The sequence below is a fragment of the Ambystoma mexicanum genome, assembly GCF_040938575.1.
Source record: "Ambystoma mexicanum isolate Mex_15411 chromosome 12 unlocalized genomic scaffold, UKY_AmexF1_1 Mex_chr12_unloc.2, whole genome shotgun sequence".
NCBI lineage: Eukaryota > Metazoa > Chordata > Amphibia > Caudata > Ambystomatidae > Ambystoma > Ambystoma mexicanum.
This window is the reverse complement of record NW_027182323.1, coordinates 1,686,801-1,698,034: the sequence shown is the minus strand read 5'-3', so window position 1 is coordinate 1,698,034 and position 11,234 is coordinate 1,686,801. Positions and strand designations below refer to the sequence as shown.

The 11,234-nt window shown below is 47.7% G+C and overlaps 3 non-coding genes across 3 annotated transcripts; 2 read left to right on the top strand and 1 right to left on the bottom strand.

Annotated features, from left to right (window-relative positions):
* The first annotated feature begins 3,466 nt into the window (after nucleotides 1–3,466).
* TRNAA-UGC (transfer RNA alanine (anticodon UGC)) lies at nucleotides 3,467–3,538 on the top strand. Its single transcript has one exon. It is a non-coding gene; the product is annotated as a tRNA-Ala (tRNA).
* Nucleotides 3,539–8,082: 4,544 nt separating this feature from the next.
* Nucleotides 8,083–8,154, top strand: TRNAQ-UUG (transfer RNA glutamine (anticodon UUG)). Its single transcript has one exon. It is a non-coding gene; the product is annotated as a tRNA-Gln (tRNA).
* Nucleotides 8,155–8,450: 296 nt separating this feature from the next.
* On the bottom strand, nucleotides 8,451–8,523 carry TRNAV-CAC (transfer RNA valine (anticodon CAC)). Its single transcript has one exon. It is a non-coding gene; the product is annotated as a tRNA-Val (tRNA).
* Between the last annotated feature and the right edge of the window lie 2,711 nt (nucleotides 8,524–11,234).

Genomic DNA, 11,234 nt, shown 5'->3' with positions numbered 1-11,234 from the left:
CGTCTCTTCAACATTATAAGCAGGATTAACCCAAATCTGCATGCAGTAGCAGTGGCACTCGATATGCAAAAAGCCTTCGATTCTGTCTCGTGGGAGAATCTCTGGCGGGTTCTTAAAAAATGCAAATTCTGCCCCGCTTCCTTTCCTGGGTCGGGCTGCTGTACTCCAACCCAGTGGCCAGGGTTCGTACTGAGGACCGATGCTCCCCCCTTTTCCAAATAACTAGGGGCACTAGGCAGGGCTGTCCCTTCTCTCCTCTGGTCTTTGCCATAGAGATGGAACCTTTAGCGGACATAGTATCCCTGTATGCTGATGATGCCCTTCTCTTCATCCGTTCCCCCGACACCAATTTGGCTCCGATATTGGAAGATATCCTTTTTGGACAAGTTTCTGGCCTCAAAGTAAATTGCTCTAAATCTACCCTTTTGCCGCTCACTGCCTGCACACGCCCCCCTCCTGATACCCAGCGATTCACATGGGCCCAGTCAAGCTTTACCTACCTGGGCATAGTAGTGTCTCGCCGATTCGAACAGGTTTTTGAAGAGAACTACCAAAAATACCTCACTAGCCTTACGACAAAAGTCGCTGGAGTAGGCTCCCGATCTCACTTGCCGGCAGGATAGGGATACTAAAAATGGTAGTATTACCCCAGCTTCTGTACAGGTTCGCCAATATCCCCCAGTGGCCGAGCGGCTGGTTCTTCCGGGTGCTGACTCGTACCCTTAATACCTTTCTTTGGCACTCAGACATGGTCCGGCTTAAACTCAAGACCTTGACCATCCCGATGGAGGTTGGCGGCTTCGGTGCTCCTGACTTCCTTAAGTACTGGCTGGTGTCCCAACTCCAATACACTTCACACTTGTTTAAAACATTGGACCCCCCACCTCATGTCAGACTCGAAAAGCTATCGATCAGCGATCGTGATATTTGCTCCCTGGTTATCACGCCCATGCCGAGGGTATTAGACTCACTTGACCCGGCGGCCTCTACTTCTCTGGCCCTATCTAAAACATGGTAATTACTAGGCATCGCCCACCCCTTTCATGGTAACTTTCCACTTTGGAACTTCCTCCCGGAGGTCCCACATGTACCTCCCGTCATCGTTCGCCGGTGGGCAGAGCCTGGATATGAACAACTATGGGACTTCTTCGAACAGGGTAACTTCATAGAGTGGCCAGATCTTCCACTGTCCTTGAAGCGGAGACCATCCGCTTGGCTTCAGTAGTCACCCCTCCGGAAAATCCTTAAACACAAATACCCCAGTTTCCCAGTGCTGCCACCTGATGAACCTGCAGTTACGGAGCTTACCTCTCCCACCCCCATGAGGGGCAAAGTTTCCAGACTCTACACCCTGGTACAGGCTAGATCGGCCCCTACATTTACCAAGTTAAGACATACCTGGGGGGATGACCTTGGTCTCGAAATCACAGATGAACGATGGGCCCGAATGTGTGCATGTATTCATCAGGTATCCTTTAACTCCCGCTTTAAATTGATCCAATTCAAGGTGCACCACAGATACCACTACACCCCGAGCAGACTACACCACATTTCAAATGACTTGTCCCCAAGGTGCCCCAGGTGTGGCTGCGACAACGCTGGCTATATCCACATGATTTGGTCCTGCCCCCGTCTCACTCAATTTTGGAGCGCAGTATGTGCTACTATGTCAGCTATCCTCGATCACCCTATTACCCTATCCCCAATGAGTTGTCTTTTCCATGACTTTTCTGAGCTCCGCTGAGATTCCAAAAACCTGGCTGGACTTTGCATGCCACTTGCTGTACGCTCTATTTTACTCTGCTGGCTTCGGCCTACCACACCCACCCATGCACAGTGGCTCAGGGCGGTCACATGGACATCGGACACCGAAGAATCCTGGGCTATACAACAGCCAACCCACTAAAGACCCAGAGATGTTTGGTCAAGGTTTCGTTCATACATGGCTCCCATTGATTCTGCCTCGGACTCTACATCTCCAGTCCTCTCCCCCTGCTATTCCCGCACAACCTCCGGAATTGTTCACTCACTGCCCCCACACCCACCTTGGATGTCTGCCACATGTGCACAAACTGGTTTTGAATTTGCTTTATATGTTTGTATTACCTGCATTGCTCTGATTATACTTGTCCTGTATGTAGCTCACCTGTTCCTGTGCTGCCAAGCTAAATAAATAAAAGTAAAAAAATAAATAAAAAAAAGATAACTTGGTGGATGGGACAGAGAGGAAGAGGATGTGGGCAGCGGCAGACCCTAGACGGGCCTGCCACCTCCCCTCACTCACCTAAGTGTGCCAGCACTGAGAGGCAGACACTGTTGCCACCTAGATCCTTTATTACTTTGGGCTATTAGGTGGCACCCACCTATATGCTGAAACTATTGCATTAGAGTCCAGATCAGGGAAAAAGGCATCTGAGGAGGGAACCAAAGCTTGTAAGTGTTGTTTAGTTATTTGCCCACCCATTGACTGCCATGGCCATGTGGCCATTCCCACCCAGTCCTGCCCCTCCAGACCCAAAACTCCTAATTATGGGAACTCTTTGAGTTAACTTTAATCAAGACTTACCATCTAGCTTTGCACTCGAAATGTCTGCCAGTGTTTTTTCAAAGCAGTCTTCTGAGGGCTAATGTCTTAATTGCAGGAGTAAAGTGCCACCGGTGTAATTAAAATGTCGTAACCAAGTCTACATTCACAAGCACCATGCGTGTCCTTCACTGAAGTCTTGATAAAAACATGCATTGACAAAGCCTACTGTGATGGCTTGTGTTTTAAGATTTAAGTATTAGACGTTTGCCGGCACTATTATTAGATACCCAGGTACACACACCATTTTGCTGCTGGTACCATCAGTGGCCAGTTAATACCACTAGGGTGGTGCCTGGCAAGTGCCTTTCCCAGGCCTAGATAAAAGTCCAAACTGTTGGCATTGCCAGTGCTTGTTTAAAAGCAGCAGCACATGGTGCCAAGCAGTCACGTGGTGGTGCTTTGCTATTGGATCGGCCCTCTGTGGCACAACACCAGTGACACATATTCCTGCTAGTGAAGCCAGCTGTAATCCCTGAAAATCGATATTCTGCGGACAGAGATAAAACAGAAGAAAGATTGTGGGAAGTTCGCTCTATACCAGGTGATGAGAATGTGGTGGCAAACGAAAGCCTGACACATTCCTTCTGATTTCTGTGGCGAGGCGAAAGAGGAAACATCCCAAAGTAGAACAGAGATAGAGAATGAAAACAGTTCCCACATACAAAAAACTCCGTGCCGACTCTAACATTAGTGGAACGTTATCGTAAAGGGATGTAGCACAGCCACCAGCAGTCCCTATAGCAGAAACAATCTCGGTCCTGCATCGATTATCACTTTCGATTTCACTGCCGAACCTTTTCTACAAACTAGATTTCATTTGCAGAATTACTGGGCCGAGGGTCGGACGGCACAGATATTACGATGGTGTGTTTTAGGTGAGGGGATGTAGCTCAGTGGTAGAGCGCATGCTTTGCATGTATGAGGCCCCGGGTTCAATCCCCGGCATCTCCAGGTGCATATATTTTTTGGGGTACGCATGAACGCCAACATTTAAAGGATATACTGTTACATCCTCTTTGGGTTTCTGGTAAAGAGGACTATAATTTTATGTCGCATCTCACTACATTGAACATATTCCGTCGCTCACGTTTCAAGACTATCCTTCTTGTGACTAGTTCACATTACCAGACTGGGGCCCTGTCTAGACAACAAACAGCCGGAGCTGCCTCAGCAATACCGCGAATGGGGTTCACAGTAAACAAAACCCCTGGAGAGATGGTGACTGACAAATATAGATAGCATAGAACAAAGTGATCATGGGAAGCAGCAGCAGCAGGCAGGATTGGGCAGGCAAACATTCCACGTGACTTCTCTGAAGTGCCTCGAAGGAGTTCTTTAAAAGGGAAAAATAGAATTCATTAAATGTTTTCTTTAAAAATAGCTGTAAATTATCATAACCTATTCGTTGATGTGTTTTTTTTAAACTTTGTTTCAACGCTCTTAACATGTACATAGTCAAAGTAAAACTGTGCACTTGATTCGCCGCCGTCTGCAAGCAGTAGTACATTCATTTCAGCATACGGCAATACATAACGCCTCACTGTGGCAGTGCACAAGGATCTTATAGCATAGCACAGGCATGTTTTATTGCATGTATGTATTGTGTTTTGTATGGCACAAACCTTGCTGGGGCATAACAGAAAATTTTACATTCGGGGTGACGAAATGACTATTGCTCTGTAGGAGCACAGGGGTGAGTAGTGTCCAAAACACCTACTCAGCCCCAGACTGCTACTAAACCAGCAATGAGCGCAGTCATAAAGGGGAAGCCGACACACCCGACAGGTATACCCCCTATGCCTCTTTTGGTAACTGTGGCAAAGGGCAGTCTAAATTCTTTCTGAGGCGTTTGAGCTGTTACATTTGCACACAAACACCAATAGTATGGTGGTACCAACATGAATAAATGCCCAACCAAGGTTCTACAAAAACAGGAACTTTAGGAAATACGTACAGTGCATACAACAAATTAAAAACAATAAAGACCCACCTCTCTAAAGGAAACGGAGAGAATACACACTATGGGAATAAAGGGGCATTCAGTGTGAAGACAGGGGTGCTGGCCAATGATTTTAGCAGCACATTTCAATGTTCAAGGATATGTCTTTTAAATGGCTAAGAAAGGTGGCTTAAAAGTTACTGAGGTGCCGAGGCAGACAAGGGGGACAAAGATTCTTCAAATGCGCATGTCTATTGTGATTGGGCCTCAGCAGCATCGAGTCAGGCTTATTGGAGCTCTTTCTGGATCGAGTCAGTGTCAAGCCGTTTCAATTGGTGGTCCCACGAGATCATGGGCGCTGAGACAGGTTGAGTCCGCTCGAAGTGCTCAAATGGTACAGTGCAGACTTTTCAAAAATGATTGGCTAGATTGCGCAAGCTGGTCACCCCAAATGTGCCCTTGGGTGGGTTAGATAGTAGAGCTTGCCTCTGCCCTGAAGCCTTCTGTCTTCAGCTCTATGGCAGAGAACTTTGGTATAAACTAACCATTCCCAACACATTTCCAATGAATCCTTCCTCTCCTTCTTCTGAGAATCCAAAGATGAATCAACTGAGGACCACATTTCCTGCCTTTATAAAGGCAACATTCTACAGCAGATTGGCCCAAAACAAGAATGTAGTCAGTGTCCAATCCAGGCTGCTATGACATGTGTACCTTGTCTTCCAATGTCATATATAGAGTGCCTGTGTCTGCAGAGAGTGGGGAGAGGGAAGGATGCGTAGGGAGGCCTGACAGAATCCAAAACAGTAAAACCCCTCTCTTGACCTAAGCCTGATCTCGTGGTACTCTAACTGCACCCACTATCCATGTCTGCATGCTTCAAAATGACTCTGGTGATCGACACCCTAATGTGACAGTGGCTTTGTCATATCAGGGCTGCCGGTGAAACACTCTTTCGCAGGGGACCTCCCGGTAGAGAGTTCCAGTACGCTGATGGGAGGTGTTAACATCTTCAGAGGCATAATAAGAAGAGCTTCCTGGGACAAGGTCCCACATGGATTGCCGGGTGGAGGTCAGAGAGCCGCTACTGGGTGAAGAGTGACCCCCAGAGACAATAATAACCCATCTGGGGGGGAACGATGTGGCACAGCTGGGAAGAAGGCAGCTGCTTAAGGAAATGTGCGCCACGTTCTGGGCATTGAGCGAGGAAGGGGGCGCTTGTGGACTCATATGGCCAGAATCGTGCCCAGATAAATATGGAGGGGTGCAAATTCACACATGGCTGTGGAGAAGTGCCAGAAAAAATGGAATATGGACATGACAAAGTTTTGCAGGGGAGCATGTTTCTCAATGTTTAGGGATGGCCTAATAAATTGGGGTGTACCAGGATACTACGATAAAGATGGGGTTGACCTATCTCAGGTGGGCTCAGACATATTATTGAATTTTAACGACGGATTGAGAGAGCATGGTTTTATTAAAAGAAAAAAAGAAGAAGCAAAGAGGAGGAGGATGGGGGCAGCGAAGGGGCGACAACCCCTTCTGGCCGTTGCGGCCAGTCAAAAGTAGTACAATGTTGAAAAGAGAGCTGATGGCATTAGAATGAGCTGGGTGCTGGAGGACAGAAGTGTTGAAGCACGTACGCTACTGATCGTCTGTGTGGACTTGCATGTTGAATATTAATATTTTGTAAATAATTATGCCTGGGCTTAATTTGTTATGGGCTTCAGGCGAGGATAAATGCCAGGCCAACAGCAGGTTAAAGCTCGGGATGAGGGCATAGCAGCACCCGACGTCATATGTTAGAGAGATGGCACACCCACCCTGAAAGGGGGGCATGAGGGCACCAGGCAATAACATGGTGGAGGGCCAAGGCCCCTCCAACTCCAATTCACAGGGCGGCAAACACAAGGGTCACAAAGCAAAGGTAACCCAGGTGGAGAAAGGCAGCAGGACAGGAAGGGGTGGCTGTCCCGAGGGAGAGGGACTCACGATTGGAAGGGCAAGGTCTTCTTCACACCTTCCAGGTGACTTCAGAGACCCGGGGGCCATTTTGTTTATGTCTTGTCAGCGATGGATGTCACACCAACGATCGAGCAGAGAAACATCCTCTTTACAGAGGAAATGACCATGAGCAATTAGCCCCTTGTTTAGCCTAACACGGCAGGTGGACACATAGGGCTGGAAAAAGAGCAGCCCCCGTTTGCAGTTTCCAGCCCCGGCTGGTGAAAAGAATTAGATAATGTCACTCCCCACAGCCCAAAACCAGAGATACACAATTCGTCCTGAGCGGGAGGTTCAGGAAGGTTGCAGGAGTGAGACCTGGATTTTGGAAACAGTTAAATATTTTCAGCTGCCAGTCCCCAGCCCTGGCCTGCAGGCCCACACCATGTGATCACGGTCCGGCAGGTCTCGCTGGTCTGGGCCTCCTGCATCAGCATGGTGCCCTGGGTCCGCCCAGGCCACCCTCCACCCAGGATGCTCCCGGCATCCACAGTGCCCCCGGCACCTCAAGCCCATGTCCCCATGGGCCATCATGGTCCCGGCCTGCAACAATAGTAAGTTCGGGTGATCCTGGCAAACTACCAAGGTGCTGGCTCCCCCAGCACGTGAGAGGCCGGCAGTGTGTCCACCTGCGGCCCCCCAACAGTTAAGTACATTCCAAATATGTAAATGTCACACATACATAGACTGAAAACTTGGCAGCTGGGCAAGGGGGTGGGGGTGTCCCAAGAATGCTGAATCTCTACTGGAACAAGATGTGGGGCTTTAAGGAGGCTCAGCAGGCATGGTTCAAAGGGAGGCTGGCTCTTTACTGAAACATATGGGGTACGTGCCTGGGATCTTCACTCCGTTTTGAACCAAGCAATGGGTTCTAGTGAGATTGCCTTTGTGCTAGACCAATGGGTGGGCACTGGGGCAGCCTGGTGTACTCGGCAGAAGAGCCAACAACCCAGTCCACCCCAGCAAGAGTCTTTTCAACTATTCCTTACATTATTCCTATTTCATTGTAGTAAGGCCAACACATCATACTGTTGTGTATAATCCACACTCATACAATCATATCAATCTTTCACAAGCTGTAAAATTCGAAATGTTCAGAGACTGTGCTAGATACTAAATTGCCTAATCTCACTTGGAGATATGGTAATTGAGGAGAAAACCCAAGAGTCTTTTCTGAACAGAGCCCAATGCAACAGCCATTTCAAGTCATTTTCCAGAATGGCATCATGACGGCAATGGGGAATTAACATAATTTTCCAGGCCTGTATTCTATGAGTGGTCCAAAGGCAAGAAAGAGTCATGAAATCCCATGCAGGTGAGATGGTAAGGTGCATATGTTAAGGGGTTTCAACCTCTGCTCAGTGCTCCCTGAGGTACTCATTCTCCGTGACAAGCTCTTTACAAAGACATAAGTATAATACAAAGTCCCAATGATTAAGAATTACTGATATCGGGAAAGGGTGCATTAGGCTATCATAAATCTCGTAGTACTGCAGATTTCAGGGCACCTGTGCTTAGCTAAAAATTAGGGGTACCGTGACACTAAGTGTATGGTTCCATGGTGTAATGGTTAGCACTCTGGACTTTGAATCCAGCGATCCGAGTTCAAATCTCGGTGGAACCTCACATTTTTCACTGAAATGAGACGCTTTTCGGAATCTCAATTTTATTTCCCTTTATTTCATTCATTCCCGCTCCTAGTATTTACAATTCGAATACATCATGAACGAAAGACGGTCTTAGTTTCGTCTGACTTTATTTTGTTCCGTGTTCTTTACATACTATCACTATAAAAAATGTAATCTGTATTAATTTTGCTACTAAATAGTTTTTAAAATAGTGTTCGTTCATATCACGTTGTGCATATGGACTTCACTATGGAAGATGAAAAGTGAGGATTAAAGAGGCTTTCGCTAAAAGTGTTTCCGCCCGGTTTCGAACCGGGGACCTTTCGCGTGTGAGGCGAACGTGATAACCACTACACTACGGAAACGGAACTGTACGTGTGCTTTTCTTTCCCATTATTATGATAGCGCATGGAAGGGGGTGCTGAAGCACGGCATATCAACACAGTAACATTTAAGCCAGCTGGCTCCTTCCATGCCAGTGAAGTCAGACAGATCATTGTACACTGGATTAAACTTGCGACCAAGATCCCGTTAATATATATGTCTTACTCCATGGACACTCCCCATCTTTTGAAGTTTTAAAGGAATGTATTGTTTCATTTTGAGTGCCCCAAATCAATCCAAAATCCTTTGTAAACGTGGATCTGTCTCCAGTGCTGCATCAACCACCTGTGCCCGCACCTGGCACAGGTGAGTGTCCCTGTATTAGATCACTACCACCACCTATGCACCTCATACCATGCGCCACACACCTGAACGATTTATCAGCAACAGAAGAGATATTGTTTTCCCTGGAAAATGCAATGCCCAGAGAGCCACATGAATTTGAATCACACACCCAAAGAGGACGACACATAGGGGGCCCAGTATGACACAGGGGGCGCAGGATGGCGGCTATAGCACAGCAGTGCACGTGCCAGAGGAAGACAGAGAGAAGCACGTGGATGCGGTGCTTTAAAGACATGCATCCTGTTTGAGCTTCCAGCATCACATAGACTCAATAGACAGCTGTGCGACTGTCTCCCAGGTGTCCTCTGCCATGTGTTGGTTTGGGGCTCTGCCGATGCAATTACCACAGAGCAGCCAGAAGGCACCCCAGTAACTCAGCAGCCCAGGAACGCCATTGGTTGAATGTCATCACTTGTCTCAGAGAAAATGAATATCGTTAGAGGGCTTGAGCATGCGTGTGTGAAGTGTATTTCTGGTTGTGCATATTGTGACCAACCCTACAGATGTATCAACCTGTGACCGATAATGGCATTTTAACGAGTTGGTTGCAAGAGGGTGCCTGGGCAGTATGGCTGTGTGCTGGCCACAGCAGGCCTGAGCAATCTTATGCAAGGGAATTGTCTTTATTATTGTTATTTAGTATTGTGAACACTTTTCCCGCCCAAAAGGAACCAGAGGGCAATTTCCAGAGAAATAGAGAACTGCAACATACACGTACTAAATAATCACAAATACAGTAATTTCTTAATAAATCCAAAACATCCAATTGCAATTCAAGCTGCAGGAGCACTCCTCAAAAAGTCTTTTAAAACATGGTGGACGAGAATTCAGAGTGCACGGTAACAGTGCACAGCACAGGTTCAGATGCGTTCCACACTGCACAAGCCCCCTTAGAAAAGGAAAGGATCCACTTTTTAATGTTTGTTTTTAATAGAGAATCAACGTTTTTCTTCTAGATGACCTGATTACATATAATATGAATTAATCCAAATAGACAGAAACACTGGGCTGAACAGTTGTAAAGTTTTTAAAACAATATAGAGCTTTATTTATCATGTTGCTTGCCCCCCATTGTGACGCAGTGACCAGGAGAAATTTGACCTAACATCCTTAATGCATATACAAGCAGGGCTTCAGTATGTTAGACCGCCTTAGGGGTGCCAGATTTGACTTTGCGTGGAAATACAGAAGATAATTCATACAGTCCACTCTTAATCACACCAGTCCCTGAACTACTGTCCTAAAACCATCTTTAGGCAAAGAGGTGACATACATTTCAGTAGCTGTAGATTTTGTTCATCAGATTAGATAGTGAATACAACATGCTTTGCAAGGGACAGTCTGGGAACACAAAGAAGCCCAGGACTTAACTGTAGAATATATTGGCGCAGAAACAATATGTAAAGTGAACTCTCCCAGGCAGAGCTAAGGGATAGAACAAGAACTGAGTCTTGGAAGGGCTGCGTTTGTCCTCTTCCAGTCTCTAATGTTCTGGGAGGGTTGTTTGAGCTGCCGGATGCTCTCCTCGGTTGACACCATTAGATAAATATGGGCATCTTGCACACACTGCTTCATGAAGAATCCCAGCTGGTCAACCATCATCACCAGTGGCTCCATACATAGAGTTTTACTAACGGCTGACTCCTAGGAAACCTAAGCTGGTGTAGGGCTAGAGGAGAGCTGTTACTCCGCACCCTGACCAGTTCAGACAGCTTTGGCCATAAAGAAGATTAACCAGTCCCTCAAGCTCTTTCACTTCCAATACGGGCAGGAGTATGTCAGTCCAAAAGACATTGGGCCTCATTATGAGTTGGCCGGTAACCCGCCTGAGCCACCGGCCGGCTACCAGCAAACTCACCTTACCATTACCGGTGCCTGAAATCCGTGTGTTACCGGGATATTACGGGTGCCAGCAACGGTGGTAAGTTCCCATTCTCGGGAGTCCCATAGGGGCCCCCCAGTTCAGCATGGTGCCCTGGGTCCACCCAGGCCACCCTCCATCCAGGATGCTCCCGGCATCCACAGTGCGCCCAGGCCCATGTCCCCATGGGCCATTGGGATCCTGTCCTGCAACAACAGAAAGTCTGGGTGATCCCGGCAATCTACCAAGATGCTGGCACCCCCAGCACTTGTGATGCTGGCCGTGTGTCCACTGTCGCCCCCCACCAATGGCGACGAGGAAGACGGACCCCTGCAGCACAATCTGTTGCCCGCAGGAGAAAGAAAAGGAAGCAGCACCCACTGCCACAAGAAAAGGAGAGAGTGGATGCCCAGTGACCCACCGGCAGACCCTCCCTGGCCGCAGCCGTGTGTGAAGAGGGTGCTTGTGCAGCCGGAGTGCGGGTCA